The sequence below is a fragment of the Xyrauchen texanus genome, chromosome 21, assembly GCF_025860055.1.
Source record: "Xyrauchen texanus isolate HMW12.3.18 chromosome 21, RBS_HiC_50CHRs, whole genome shotgun sequence".
Taxonomy (NCBI): domain Eukaryota; kingdom Metazoa; phylum Chordata; class Actinopteri; order Cypriniformes; family Catostomidae; genus Xyrauchen; species Xyrauchen texanus.
Genome location: NC_068296.1, coordinates 14,314,139 through 14,330,705, shown reverse-complemented (window position 1 = coordinate 14,330,705; position 16,567 = coordinate 14,314,139). Strand labels below are relative to the sequence as shown.

At 43.4% G+C, this 16,567-nt stretch overlaps 1 pseudogene; it reads right to left on the bottom strand.

Annotated features, from left to right (window-relative positions):
- The window catches only part of LOC127661304 (extracellular calcium-sensing receptor-like), a 35,903-nt pseudogene extending 20,491 nt beyond the window's left edge, over positions 1-15,412 (bottom strand).
- Positions 15,413-16,567: the final 1,155 nt, after the last annotated feature.

The following is a 16,567-nucleotide window of genomic DNA, read 5'->3' as shown; positions in this document are numbered from 1 at the left end:
ATGAGTCAAGCATCTTATTTAATCTGTAAGTGCTATACTGTATATACATGTGCCAATAAAATTGTTCCTTGTGGTTATTTGTACTTCTTATTTTCAATTTTTTTGTTAATACGTCATATATTCGGGTCACGGGACAATGCCTATATTACCGGATTCTTTATGTATTTACTCACCTACATACCTAATGAGTGTACTTTTTTAGCTGCAGAGTAGTACATACTCTGTGCATACTCTGACAGAATGGAAATGTGGACGTAACCATAGGTATTAAATTGAGTAACTCCTCTCCAGCACTTCAGAATTTATTTTTGTATTTTGCCCATAGCCACTAAACGTTTGAATCCCAAGTCATTCATCTTTATGATATCTGAAATTTTCACAGACCATTTTCAAGCCCTCTGGCCCATTCGGAATCTGCACTCACAGATTTCTGAAGATTTGGGACACAATCATTCATAAAATTCCATACATCATCCAAAGAGAAAAAGGCCATCCAAGCTGTTATTAGCATCTTGTCAAAAAGCCAATATCTGTATTGGCCAGGGGTGTGTCAGTGCCCATGGCATGGATAACTTGCACATCTGTGAGAACACCTTGAATGCAGACAGATATGTAAAAAATTTGGAGCAACATATACTGCCATCCAGCATCGTCATTTCCAGGGACGTCTCTGCATTCTCCAGCAGGACGACTCCAAACCACTTACTGCTTGGATTTCAAGTGCATGGCTGTTTGGATGACTGGGGAAAATTCCACTTTCTAAACTTAACTAATACTTAATAAGTGTTATTTGAAGAAATTATTGTAAACACTCGAATGTCTTTGGTGCGTGTTGCAATCATCTGATTTAAAATTACTGTATATTTTCAAAAAACAATGAAATTCACAAGGAAAAACATCATATTATATATAGTTGTAGTGCGTTCATTATAGCAAAGGGTGAAAATTATTTACAAATCACTCCTTTTTGTTTTGTTAGTATTTTTCATACTGTCCCAACTTTTTCGGAATTGGGGTTGTACATCAAATGCGATCTTCCTCCGATGTGAGCTGCCATTTGATTACATTAGTAGCGATTCCCTGTCTGTCGCTCACTTCGACGTTGTGTCAAAGAAGCGACACTAGGGGTCTCTCTTGAATGCCGAATATGCCTCTGATCTATGGGTATAAAAGCGGAGAAATACGTCTAGTTCATTCAGAAAATTTCTTCGGAGCCAATGGTCATGTTGCAGTTAGCTGCGAGTCACACACCTGTTCCTGTTACCTCTGACGCTTTGCCTGCTGTTGGATCTATGGCGCATTACAGCGGCTTTCTCCATTCTCTGCACAGCAGTGCAGTTTGCCCCTGGGCGCTTCGACAGTGCAAAGAAACTAAAAGAGTTTCCATAAAAGAGTGATTTTCTCTAAAAGAGCAATACGCAGCTGGCATTGAACGTCCTTTTCAGGACGCATCTTTGTAAAGATTCCCTTCCGCCCCTGCGTAGTTCCTGGATGCGGTAGAGTGCTCTCCGCTTCAGACGGCCACAGGCGTTGTCTCGTGTGTCTGGTTTGGGATCACACCGAGACAGCATTTGTGGATGGTTCATGTTCTCACTGTGAGGGCATGACCATGGCAACGTTGCGGTCGTGGCTCGCTTTCAACAGAAAGCACGCTACTCCAGCCACCCCCGCATTGCTCCTTCTTCCCACAGGATAGAGGTTGGAGGTGGGGTTAGATGGAGGCGATCTGGGGATGCCAGTGGCTGCAGCTCTGCCGGGTACGCCCTCTCGGACCACCCGCCCCCCGGCATGCTCGTTGACTCCCGTCCAGGCTCGAGGCAACAGCGGCTCGCCTTACAGTAAGCCTGCCTATCCTCTAGAGCTCGAGGTGGATGAGCTCACCGCTGCATCGGAGAGCGCGGCATCTGATGCTGAGGACTCACCTGGGCTGCCGCCTTCGGGCCTGCACGCCCAGGCTGAGGCTGACGTGCAGATGTTCGATATGCTTGCCCGGGCCGCCGCCAGCATGGGGCTGGACTGGAACCCTCCATCCTCCCAACAGCCATCGCGGTTGGATGACTGGTTCCTGGGGGCTCCGCGCCGCTCACAGCCGCCCCCGCCCCTGGTCCCGTTTTTCCTGGAAGTACATGATAAGCTGACGTCTGCATGGAGGGCACCCCTCTCCACACGTCACAAAGCCATTCGCTCATCCGCACTCGCTACCCTCGACGACGGAGCGGCACATGGGTACACGCCGATTCCACAGGTGGATAGGGATGTTGCGCCCCACCTGTGCCCCGAAAACCCTACCACCTGGCGGGGTCGCCCTGTACTCCCCTCCAAGGCCTGTAGGACAACGTCGTCACTGACGGCCAAAGCCTATGCCCTGCATGCCATGGCCCTCCTGCAAGTCCATCAGTTTAAGGCACTCAAAGATCTGCACGGTGTATCCCTGGTCCCGACGTGCTGCAGAAACTGCGCTCAGCGACCGACCTCGCCCTCAGACCCACGAAGGTCACAGCGCAGTCACTCAGGCAGGCGATGGCCACACTCGTGGTCCAGGAACGTCATCTGTGGCTGAACTTGGTCGGGATGCATGAGTCCAGAGGACGCCGCTACAGGACCTCCTCCTCAGTCACGAACCCGCCCCCTACTGGGAGTGTGGAGCAAGGTAAGTGCTTCGAGTCTTTTCTCAGCACTAGTGCCCACGTCCACGCCTCCCGATGCCATACTACCTGTTCCACCCCGCTGCGAAGCCCTGCGGGGTACGTCAAAAATAATCGCCCCTTTGGTGCCCCTAGCACAGAGCTTGGATGCATGGCTTTCACTTCCCAACCCGTCATGCTGGCTAGCCCTGACCATTCGACTCAGTTACGCAATTCAGTTTGCCAGGCCCCGCCTCCCTTCACGGGCGTCCGCTTCTCCGCAGTACACAGCAAACATGCCAAATCCCTGCATGCGGAAATCGCTACTGTTCTACTCAAAGACGCGATAGAGCCTGTCCCTCCAACCGAGATGAAGAAGGGTTTCTACAGCCCTTACTTCATCGTACCCAAGAAAGGCGGCGGCTTACGACCGATCTTGGACTTGCGAGTTTTCAATCGGGTCTTGTACAAACTTCCGTTCAAAATGCTCACGCAAAAACACATCTTAACTTGCATCCCGCATTTAGATTGGTTTTCAGCGGTAGACCTGAAGGACGCGTACTTTCACGTCTCAATTCTGCCTCGACACCGTCCCTTCCTACGGCCAGGCATATCAGTACAAAGTCCTCCCCTTCGGCATGTCTCTGTCCCCTCCCGTCTTCACGAAAGTCGCAGAGGCAGCTCTTGCCCCACTCCAAGAAGCCAGCATCCTCATACTCAATTACGACGACTGGCTCATACTGGCCCACTCCCGAGAGTTACTATGCACTCACAGAGACCAGGTGCTCAGGCACCTCAGCCGCTTGGGGCTTCAGGTCAACCGAGAAAAGAGAAAACACACCCCGGTTCAGAGTATCTGTTATTTATAGACATCTCTCCAACGACGTGCGCAGTCAGTGCTGGACTGCCTCGCCACTTTCAGGCCAGTCCCTTTAAAACTTTTCCAGAGGCTCCTGGGGCATATGGCATCCTCTGCGGCGGTCGCACCACTGGGTTTGATGCATATGAGACCGCTTCAGCACTAGCTTCAGACTCGAGTCCCGAGACGAGTATGGCACCATGGCACGCACCGGGTAACAATCACCCCTGCCTGCTGCCAAACATTCAAACCCTGGACAGACCTCTGCTTTTTACGTGCAGGATTGCCCCAGCATCAGGTGTCCCGATGCGTCCTGGACACAACCGAGACCTCCAGATCGGGTTGGGGCGCCGTATGCAAAGGGCACGCAGCCGCGGGCCGTTGGAAAGGGGCCCCACTGCGCTGACACTTCAACTGCCTAGAGTTGCTGACTGTTTTCTTTTCCCTGTGGAAGTTTCTCCTGTTAGTTCGAGACAAACATGTCCTAGTCAGGTCAGACAGCACTACCGCAATAGCGTACATAAATCACCAAGGCGGCATACGCTCCCGCCACATGAGGTTGGAGGCTCAAGTCACTGCGCACCACTCACATCCCCAGCGACCTCAATGCGATGGCGGACACACTGTCACGACAAGGTTGGCCCAGTGGAGAGTGGAGGCTTCACCTCCAGTCGGTTCAGCTCATTTGGGAACGAATCAGCAAGGCCCAGGTAGACCTGTTTGCCTCCAGAGAGACCTCCCACTGCCCGCTCTGGTATGCCCGAACAGAGAGCCTTCTTGCACAGGTGCTGTGCAAGGTCAGGGAGGAAGAGGAACAAGTCACCCTAGTAGCTCTTTACTGGCCCACCCGGGCCTGGTTCTCGGACCTCGTACTCGTCGTGACAGCCCCTCCCTGGCGAATTCCCCTGAGGAAGGACCTTCTTTCTCAGGGATGGGGCACGCTCTGGCATCCGCACCCAGACCTCTGGAACCTCCACGTCTGGCCCCAGGACGGGACATGTCAGAGCCCACTCTACCAGGCAACTTTACGCCCTGAAGTGGCACTTGTTCACGAATTGGTGTTCTTCCCGGGGTGAAGATCCACAGAGGTGCGCAGTTAGGTCAGTGCTCCTATTCCTGCAGGAGAGGTTGGAGGGGAGGCTGTCCCCATCCACCTTGAAGGTGTATGTTGCTGCTATCATGGCCCACCACGACGCAGTAGACGTCTTTGGGTAAGCACAACTTAATCATCAGGTTCCTAAGAGACGCCCAGAGGATAAATCCTTTTGGTTAAAGCCAAGCCTGTTCCCCTCCTGGGATTTCTCAGTGGTCCACACATGCCTTCAGAGACCCCCCTCCGAGCCACTAGAATCAGTTGGAATCAGGGCCCTCTCTCTCTAAAGACTGCCCTGCTGATCACGCTCGCCTCCATCAAGAGGTTCCGGGACCTGCAAGCATTCTCTGTTAGCGACACTTGCCTGGAGTTCAGTCCGGCAGACACACATGTGATCCTAAGACTGCGACCGGGCTACATGCCCAAGGTTCCTACCACGCCCTTCAGAGACCAGGTAGTGAACCTTAAAGCACTGCCCCGGGAGGAGGCAGATTCAGTCCCTTCGTTGCTATGTCCGGTACGTGCTTTGTGTACCTACTTGGACCACACACAGAGCTTTAGACGTTCTGAGCAGCTCTTTGTCTGCTTTGGTGGACAGCGGAAAGGGAACGCTGTCTCCAAACAGAGGCTTTCCCACTGGGTGGTGAACACCATTTCATTGGCCTATCACACCCAGGGTCATGCCCCCCCCCCCTTGTGGGTCCGAGCACACTCAACAAGGAGTGTTGTGTCCTCGTGGGCACTGGCCAGGGGCCCTGGCAGACAATGCCCTGGCAGACATATGTAGAGCAGCGGGTTGGGCAACACCTAATGCATTTGTGAGATTTTACAATCTCAGGGTTGAGTCAGTATCATACCGTGTTTTCTGAGGTCCGAGCCGGTAGAACTCTGTAACACGCTGACGAACTGGCCGGGTGGATCGCTTGCACCTAGCGCCCTTTCCCTCTGTCGAGGTAAAACTGTGCGCTTTCTCTCCCAGGAGATTCCATATATTCGGATCCCTGGACGACTCCTCCCTAGCCCTATGGGTCTGCAATTCGGCAGAGGAATTCGCTGACCCAATCCACTACAGGTACTTAAATCTACCTGTACTGGAATAGGTGCTCCACAGGTCGGGACTCCTGCGTGGACCCCTCCTGTGTGTATTTTCCATGGTACAGTCCCCTTGCGAGTGGACTCGCGTCTCCCTTAGGCAGTTCCAGCTGCCCTCTGGTCGCCGTGCTGTAGCAACTCCCCCCTCCTTGAGGCTGGATCTACCACCACGCCATTTTTCCACATGTGACCTGAGTGGCCCATGTGACGTATTTCGCCACTTACCTCACCCATTTGTTCACATGTTTACTATATCTAATACAGTATTTTTTATGGCAATACAAAAATGTATAATAATAAAAAAATACTCGCCTACACTCTGCCAGCTGTGAAGTGTCACATGCAAAAATAACACACTCCAGGGTTCACTGCAGGGGAATTTAGACCCTACTCATGAAAAGGTTAATTTTATAATACTTTCAGCACCCATTAAGACTGTAGGACACTCTACGCAGTTTAAAGGTGCACTTAGTAATTTTTACTTAATTAAAATAGTTTTATTCTCAAATAATTTCATGTTAATTTTGATAAGTACATAATCATGCCCATTCACACGAGTGAAGACTTCAGTCATATCAGTAACTGTATAAAAGCTGTTTAAATCTACACAGAGAGGGTCTCCTCATGGGGGCCACCATGTTAGGATCACATGACTAGTCGAATTCTTCTCGATTATTTTCAGTAACCAACCTTTTATTAGAAACTTTCACTCATGGATTAAATTAATCATGGGTGACTGTAATTAGTACATTTCTACAATGGGATCAGTAAATGAAAACTATTGCCTTTGAATGATGTTGCATCCACGCTGCTAGCTGTCAGTGTAAGTCCAAGGCAAAATGCAAAACAAATTACTACGTATGCCTTCAACAGATTTAAGTATGTTCAGCATCCATTCCGCAGATATCGGCAGATTTTCCAACATAATCAGCCCAGAAAATGCAAAAAAATAAATAAATACATATTTTACATATGAATGGAATTCTCTCCCAGCTACTGTTGTTAATAATACAGGACACCTTCTAACTAGGTACATTACAAAAATATTTATTGAACTAAATGAACAAATAAATAATAAAAAATACATTCAATCAATACAAATTTGGGGCGGCTGTGGCTCAGTTGGTAGAGCAGGTCGGTCACTAATTGCAGGATTTGTGGTTCGAATCCCGGCCCACACGACTCCACATGCCGAAGTGTCCTTGGGCAAGACACTGAACCCCAAGTTGCTCCCAATGGCAGGCTAGTGCCTTGTGTGGCAGCTCTGCCGCCATTGGTGTATGAATGTGTGTGTGAATGGGTGAATTAGTCAGAGTGTAAAGTGCTTTGAATTTTGTTAAGGTTAAAAAGGTGCTATATAAGTACAGACCATTTAGCTTTCAAAATTACTGGTGAGTGAATTTACCAGCCAGTTGCAAAATATATATATTTCAGTCTCATAGTGAGAAATTTGGTTGCAAATGCGAGGGATAGAACAGACATTTTGAGATAGGAGTCAACTGGATGTCAATTGGTGGGCCTACTCATCCAAAAGTGGCAAAAGTTGAAATATCTTTAAGGTTACAAAAATACATGTATTTAAAGAGTATTTTAAAAATCAGTAAAGAAGAAAATAAATTTTCTGGTGGAAGTGAAGGCAAGATTATAGGCTTTAACTTAAAGATTCCTCCCTTATCTATACAATTTGTTTTCCCAATCTAGAATAAATGTTTATGGCATTGTAATCTTGAATATTTAGCCTTAACCATCTGGGGTCTGAGGGTGTTTTGGGCCGTGAAGAAGTTTTGACATGCCTTGACATTTGTGCTTTTTTCAGTTGCTTAAAAACACATTAATGGGTAAAGTCTGATAACACTGTTTTCAGCACAAACTGGGCTACAATAATATGTGAGCAACATGTGTGTACATGTTTTTATTTTTGAGAAAATAGTTCACAGTATCACTGTTTTTACTGTATTTTGGATCAAATGAATGTAGCCTTGGTGAGCAGAAAGGACTTCTTTTAAACGGTAGTGTAGGTCTAAAATTAAGTTAAGTCTTTATGTAAAGAAAATGTATAGTCAGATTACTCAGAAACATGATTTTGATCATTAAGTCTCCTCGCATTCATTCTCTTTCTGTCACATTCCTCATTGATGGGCCCAGGGGAGCGGTCTTTGTCTCATCAGGTGTGAATTACAATCAATATTCATGATTGTTCACGCCTCCTCACATATGAACTTTCTAACACTAAAAGTGTCTTACAAAAGTTCAATTACTATATTGTTTTGTATGAATCAGTGATCAGGATGGTTTTCACATAATTTTGTAGCAAAAACTCTATGCTACAAGATCCAGTTCTCAAAAGGCTTGTGGACAAATGTTTAGTATGTGTTGTATGGCCTTATTTCAATAACTTAAAGATTTAGTTTTTTCAAAAAACTTGCATAATCGTTATTTTTACTATTTAAAAACAGTTTTCTATTTGAATATATCGTAAAATGCCATTTGTGATCAAAGTTGAATTTTCAGCATCATTACTGCAGTCTCACATGATCCTTCAGAAATCATTATAATATGCTGATTTTCTAATATGGGCATATTTAAAGTGTGTTTTACTCGTTTACACCTGAACGGATATTTGCACGCACAAGCTTTGTTGATGACAATGAGGCAGCATAAACACTAGTTTAAAAATAATCTAAACATTTATATTATTTTTATATCATATTACATATATTTATATCATACAGCATACAATTGCCTGCTTTAGACGAAACAGCATTTAAATGTAACTAAATCTTGCCTATTAGGAGTCATATTTCAAATTTCAATACTCTGAATCCTGGCAGGCAAGTCTGGAAACAGTCCCACTAGTAAAATATGTACGTTTATAAAAAATAGCATGTCAACTAATTAAAACTAAATGACTTACTCATCAGAAATTGTTTCCTCGGCTGGATCAATTCACTCTTCAAAATGCAAACGTTCATCGGGGTCCCTCTCTTCTTCTGAGGAAAATTTTAACTCTTCGTCTCTATCCAGGAGTTTTCTCACTTGTGTATCGTGCTATCTTTCAAATGAGCAGAAAAGTGAATGAACTTTGTTTTTAAGGCACAGTCGGGGGTGTTCACCATTTGCATTAATCGCCTCAGCACATTACCGTATGAATAGCGCCCTCTGCCCGTGGGTGTGATCACATTAGGGATAAGTAGCTGAGCCAGGAGAAACTGTACATTGCTTTGTTTCATACAGATTACATTGCAGGAGAATATTTTCTTTAAATTTATATGTTTCATGTTTGTGTGATAAGTATTCGCAGAGTTTTTGTGACTTGTTTCAGATATATGCTCGCAAACCCAGAGACTGCTGACAGCTCACCCTTTTTATTTCTTTATTTTACAAAAGGATTTAATGTCCTTATACAGTAGTTTAGATATTCAAAAGGAAAATGGTGGTACAAAATGAAGGCAATTTAGAGTTTATATAATTTTTTTTTTAATGGAAAAATAGGTTCCTCTCAGGGAACCATCACCTTATTTTGGTGGAGAGGTTTGTGTGCCCTTATGAACCTGAAGGCTGAGTTGTCTGGAGCCAGGTGATCCTGGTAGGGTCTCCCAAGGCAAAGTGGTCTCAAGTGAGTGGCCAGACTAAGAATGGTTATAGAAATAATGGCAAGAGGAGGAGTTACCCTACCCAGAGAAAGCCCGGGGCCCCTGTCTGGAGGCAGACCCAGACGGAGGGCTCATCTGCGAGCATCTGGTGGCCAGGCTTGCCTCGGATCCCGGCCGGGCACAGCCTTAAGAAGGGACGTGACAACCCCTCTACATCCCTTGGGCCCACCACCCATTGGAGAAACCGCAGGAGTCTGGTGCGCTGCCATATGGGTGGCAGTGAAGGCTGGGGATCTCAACGGACCAAACCCGGGCGGCAAAGGATAGCCCTGGGGATGTGGAACGTCACCTCGCTGGGGGGAAGGAGCCGGAACTGGTGGAGTGCTACTAGTTGGATCTGGTGGGGCTTACTTTGATGCACAGTCTTGGCTCTGGATCCGTACTCCTGGATAGGGGATGGAATCTATTCTTCTCTGGAGTTTCCCAGGGTATGAGGTGACGGGCGGGTGTGGGGATACTCACGAGTCCCCGGCTGAGTGCCGCTACGTTGGAGTTTACCCCGGAGGATGAGAGAGTCACCTCCCTATGCCTATGGGTTGTGGGGGGACTCTGACTGTTGTCTGTGCATATGCACCGAACATGGTCGATAATTGATTTTGTAATCGTGTTGTCGGATCTGAGGCCATTTGTTTTGGACACTCGGGTGAAGAGAGGGGCGGAGCTGTCAACCGATCACCATCAGTGGGTGTGGGAAAAGTTCAGAGAAGATATGGAGAAGGCGTATGACTGGGTACCCTGGGAGATACTGTAGGAGGTGCTGCGGGAGTACAGGGTGGGGGGGTCCCTTCTTAGGGCGATCCAATCCCTGTACGACCAAAGCAAGAGCTGTGTCCGTGTCCTCGGCACGAAGTCGAGTTCATTCCATGTGGGGGTTGGTCTCCACCAGGGCTGCACTTTGTCACCAATCCTGTTTGTGATATTTATGGACAGGATATCGAGGCGTAGTCAGGGTGGGGAAGGGGTGTGGTTTGGTGGGTTGGGAATCTCATCGCTGCTTTTTGCAGATGATGTGGTCTTCATGTCATCATCAGTCCGTGACCTTCAGCTTTCACTGGATCGCTTGGCAGTCGAGTGTGAAGTGGCTGGGATGAGGATTAGCACCTCTAAATCTGAGGCCATGGTTTTCAGTAGAAAAACGATGGAGTGCGTACTCTGGGTAGGGAAGGAGGTATTGCCCCGAGTGAAGGAGTTCAAGTACCTCGGGGTCTTGTTCACGAGTGAGGGGACAATGGAGCAGGAAGTTGGCCAGAGAATCGGGGCAGCGGGGGTGGTATTGCTCGGAAGGCAAAGCTCTCGATCTACTGGTCAACTTTTGTTCCTACCCTCATCTATGGTCATGAAGGATGGGTCATGACCGAAAGAACTAGGTCGCGAGTACAAGTGGCCGAAATGGGTTTCCTCAAAAGGGTGGCAGGCTTCTCCCTTAGAGATAGGATGAGGAGCTCAGTTATCCGTGAGGAGCTCGGAGTAGAGCTGCTGCTCCTTTGCGTAGAAAGGAGCTAGTTGAGGTGGTTTGGACATCTGGTAAGGATGTACCCTTGGTGCCTGCCTAGGGAGGTGTTTCAGGCACATCCAGCTGGTAGGAGGCCTCGAGGAAGACCCAGGACTAGGAGGAGAGATTACATCTCCACACTGGCCTGGGAATGCCTCGGGGTCCCCCAGTCAGAGATGGTTAATGTGGCTCAGGATAGCGGCTGCCCCCGTGACCCAACTTCAGATAAGCGGTTGAAGATGGATGAATGGATGGATGGAAAAATAGAAATTCTGAGCATCATCATGCTGTACAAAAATTTAGCTGACATGAGTTATTTTTCCAGTTCTGCAGTGGCAATGCATTGATTACTGTTGACCAAGAGATCTCATGACTTTAGTGCTAATAAATAAATAAATAAATATAAATAAACACAATTATTATTACCCATAAAGATCTTAAAATAGCTAAAGACTTTGGCAGGAAAGATGAGAAAGAGAATGATGAAAATGACAAAGGTCTTACCTTATTATATATACCCTTTTTCACTAGAGTGAGACTATATCTGTGGCATTTTGTGGTCACTGATGCCGATGTGCCCTTGAAAGTGTTTATCAATTTTCATAAATTAAATTTCTTATCATTCATTTTAATGTGGCCTGTTGATGTAATTCTTTCTTGTTATTTTTTTTTACAACATTTTCAGCCATTATGGAATGTGTCTTGGGGTTCTGGTTAATGTTGCACTTTTCCTAGTGAATGCTTTTTGATTTTTACATCTGGTCTTAAAAGGATGACAAATCAGTAATCTATAACTGGAAGCTAAAATGGCAAATATCTCCACAGCTACTGTAAACTTTCCAGGTGTGCTTAAGTAAGCTGGGATAAAGGCAATGCATACAGCACAGTATATAAGCATACTGAATGTGATGAATTTGGCTTCATTAAATTTATCAGGCAGCTTCTGAGCCAGAAAAGCCAGAATGAAGCACAAGATGGCCAGTAGGCCAATATAACCGAGCACAGTCCATAAACCAATAGCTGAGCCTAAATTACTTTCTTGGTTGATTTTTTTCTTTGTAGTAGTTTGTCTTCATATATGGAAAAGGCAGGGATATTATTAGCCAAAGCACACAGATAATCACCTGTACCAATGTGAAAGCATTGAAAGTCTCTGTTGAGGAGGCCTAAAATATTTCATGAAATTACTGCCTGGAATTGTAGCCCTGAAGGCCATTAACACAACTATTGTTTTCACCCGGAACACAGGAGATACAGAGGACAAAAGTGATGCCAAATGCTGTGTTACGTTTCATACAGGACCACTCAGTGGCCCGACCATTGAAAGTAAGTGAAGAGAGAAAACACAGAGTCAGTGAGAAGAGCAGCAGGAAACTCAGTTCTAAGTTTTTGGCTATTATTAATGGAGTTCCTCTGTAATGAAAGAAAACTATGAATACATGCAATGTTAGAAATGCCCCAAGTAACCCAAACATCATTAAAATGATACTCGTTATTTCAGTGAATAACAGGAATTCCACTGTCTTTATGATAAACTCATCAACTCTGTTATTGTACCTGTATCCAAAAAGGCACTTTACAAAGTCAGATGCATCTGGTGTGGATGAAATTGGAAGTGCAATAGTAATGAGCCTGCTATTTCAATAAAGCCATAACCCATAAATAATGTTTTACCCTTCCTTTAACCCTCATGTTCTGTTTTGGGTCAGAGAAAAACTAAGGCCCTTTTGCTGGCTCAAAAAACATGACAGTTTTAACCCAAAATAAAAATACTTTCATAATTTACTACATTTAATGTTATTTCAAACCCATATGACATTCTTTCTTGCGTGGAACACAAAAGGAGATGTTATTCAGAACGTTAGCCTCAGTCGCCATTCACTTTCATTGTATGGAAGAAAGATCAGTGTCAACACTCAAACCTCCTCTTGTCTTTTATGGAAGAAATAAAGCTATATGGGTTTTAAAAAGTTAATTTTTGGGTGAACAATCCCTTTAACAGTGTAGGCTTTTCTTTTTCTTTGTAATTTCTAATCTTTTGTGTTTTAGAGACCCTATGTATAAAATATGAATAAATGGAATGAATTTCAACAAGCTAAAATTCATAAAAACTTTTGAATTTATTCTACAATTATTATATGTTTCCAAAGTGTCTGTGCTGTAGTCAGATCAACTTTCAAACAGAAGCAACGTCACTGTGAAGGATATAGATTGCCTTTCTAAAATAAATTGCATGCTTATATAGTAAAACAGAGGAAGAAAGCTTCAGTAATATCTGTCTGTTGTGATTAGGTCAGAGGCACACAAAATAATTTCTAGGGAAAATAATATGTTTTTAAATTACTAAGATTATTTATACCCATAATTCATTGGGGTTTTTGGGATGTAGGCATAGAATGAAAAGATAATTTTAACAGAACTTGAGTGTTAAAGACTCTTGAAAGTGTTTTAAATTAATTTTCCATGACAAATTATGAAAATTTTGATTCAATAAGATTCCATTTGATCCTATTTTGATGAACTGAAAGTGTTAAAAGAGCAATTAAGCATTACATTACCTGTTGTTTTGCTAATCTCTCCTGGAGGGCATGGAGGAATACAGTCATAACAGCAGATGGGTTTTGCTTTCAACACAGCTTTCCTAGTGCCTAGGGGACAGCTCTCACTGCACACAGACACAGGAACCTGCCATACATCAGGGAAAAGCTACAGCAACAACAATATCTAAATAATGTGCAATGTGACATGTTGGCACATGTTTTCACTTGTTTGTCTTATTGATTTATGCCATTACAATGCATCTCTGCATTCTACACTTGGGCATTTAGTTAATGTGAAAAGAGACTCTTACACTCTTTAGGCCTTTTTCCCAGATGATGTCAACATTGTTCATGGTAAACTCTTTACCTCGGGGCTGGGTTACATCATAATTGCCAGTTGTGGCCACCTCCTTTGAGCCTTTTGGGATCTGTTGTAAGTTTACCTGTTCGTATCTCGCAGGGGAGTCTCCTTTGTTGTCAAAGAACCATGTTTCTCCACCATTCACACTGAAAGTTTGTAAAACCTGTATTAATGTAAAATCTGGAATAGCAAAAAAGGTTGTGGTTTTTTTTTTGTGTGTGTTTTATTTTGAGGGACAGTATAGACTCACATTGAATTCCTTACTCAGAATAGTCTTTTTTTATTGGCTATTAGAATATGCCATTATTAATGTGCCACAATATTATTTATAACATAATATGGTTATAATTACTTCATTGGTTTTTAAAATTTTATTCAAGAGTAAAGTGTATGTTAATTCATTTGAAAAGTTTGTATCATGCAATATATAAAAAATATTTAATTTCACCTTCCAGGGTTGTCTTGTTGTTAGCTGAGCACAGGTGGCATTAGTAAAGGGCCCTTCTTGTTGCTTGCATGAGAGTAGGTTGTGCAGTACATGGGCAACTACATACACAGCCTTGTAAACATTGTTGGTGAATCTCAGATTAGACACATCGATTTGACATATTTTAGGGCCTCGGAGCCATTACATTTCTTTTGCATTTTATTTAGGCTAAAAAAACATTCAAATACACTTTCCAAGAATTCTTTAAGAAACATGCTGTTTGGAAATTGAGATGGGTTGACTTCCTGTAGAAAAGGGCCTAGCCCAGAAATCTGAGCATTGTGAACAGTGAATCCTATAGATCTGATCAGCTATGTGTGGCCCTGGCTATTTTCAAGTGTCATCTGTGCTCCAGGCATCATCTCCAATCCACTGCAGCCCTGTACTGTTCTGTCAACCCATCCACCAGTATCTTGATCTCTTTATGTGACATGAAAGCCATTATTATCTTAGATGTGGAGCTTCTGATAATGTCTACTTTTTTGTAAGTGAAGTTTTGGATCCTGTGCTTTCAAATGCCTCTTAGTACTCAATATATGCCCTTCTCTTGAGCAGCCTTAATGAATATGGCAATAATTGTTGTACCATAATCATTGTCATTGTTTAAGGCACCCAACCCTGCCAGTCAAAATGCCTCACCAGCTGGGCCAGTGCTCTGCTCTGGTAGTAATAGCTGGGAATAGTTCTGAAGAAGGAAGGAAAATATTTTCTGTTTCTTAAGCAAGAACATGTGGCAAAATGACTGATCTACTGTATATTTATACACATGGAAACAAACACATGAACATGAAAACAGCATGATAGTGATCTTTCAATTCTTTCTTTGAACAAAAATATTTGTGATGCAAATTAAACCACTTTCAAAAACATTTTTTTTTTTACATCTGTTTTATATGCAGTTGAGTCCAAAATTCTGAGACCACTTTGGAAATCTGGGATTCAAAAATAATGTAAATTTGGAAAGAAGAAATTATTTTTTTAAGACAACAGTGATGTCTTAAAATAAATGAGAAATATGTAAGATTATCTACTATTTATAAGCAACTATAAGAAAAGATAAGCAAATCAAATAGATCAAATAAGCACATTTGTGACATTGACCATCTTAACTCTATCACACAAAGTCAGATTTTACACAAGATGCTCTTTGAAACATTCTCGTGGCTCTCATTCCCAACATGGATCATCAGGCTTTGCACAGTTGAGTCCATGCCAGCTTGAGTATAACCTGTTATTAAGGCAAAGAGGGACATACTGGTTAAGACATTCTCAGACATTCATTTAGAACACACATTGTTATGCTAATAATACAATTTGTAATAATAAGGTATTATATCAGAAAAAATAAAAAAATAATAAAATTTCACTAGTGGTCTCAGACTTGGACTCCCACTGTATTTTTAGCTTTTGGCATAACAGTAATTTTAAATACACTTCTTTTGTATTATTTAGTTTAAGCCAGTGGTTCTCAATTTGTTTGGTCACACCCCCCTTTGAAACAAGAAAAAAATATGTTTTTATTTATTTTTTATAAAAATTTATAATTGCAAGGATTCATACCTACGAATGGAAATATGCTTCAACAGTCTCTATAAAATATTTTTTTAAATCCTCATCCAGTAAGAATAAATGAATATGATTGTTTCATCCGATCCAGCGTAGAAAATATAACAAGTATCATGTAACAGCACCGTCTACGTGCTGTTTCGGTAGCGGTCAGGACATCTGGACAATAATTAACGCCAGATTAATGATACTGATAAACTTGAATAAAAACAGACCTTTCCTCCATCATTTAGTCATCTTCGTCATTCAAAATCAGTATTATTTTTTTCATCCATAAACAGAAGACTGAGGGATGAGAGGATCATGTTTGTGGCTTTCCAAGCTCCGAAAGCACATATTAAAGCACCTTAAAGTTGTCCATAACACTTGTGCCTTCGATCTCAATACTTCTGAAGTAATATAGTGTGTTGTGTGAGGAAAAGACAGACATTTAAGAGTTAATTCACCTTGTCACTCATCAGAAACTGGCACGCATGCAAGAATAACCTTGTTTACATGAGTGTACCTGACATCAACCCTTTGGGCTGTCAAGAGCTGTGCACGCAGGATGCACTGTGGTACTATACTAACATATAAAAGCTTTAAATTATGTATAATAACGTAAAATTGCGCACATCGGTTCTTATGTGTATTTTCACTATTTTTGTTGAATGTGTGAAAGTGATTGAGATTTGAGGACCATTCAGTCTTCCACTTCCTCCTTGCAATAAGAGAGAAATTTACGAGCAGCTGCCCGACACCTTTGTGTGTTTGTCTTTTTGTTTAAGTTCCTTATTAAAATATTATTTATATTGTCAAGC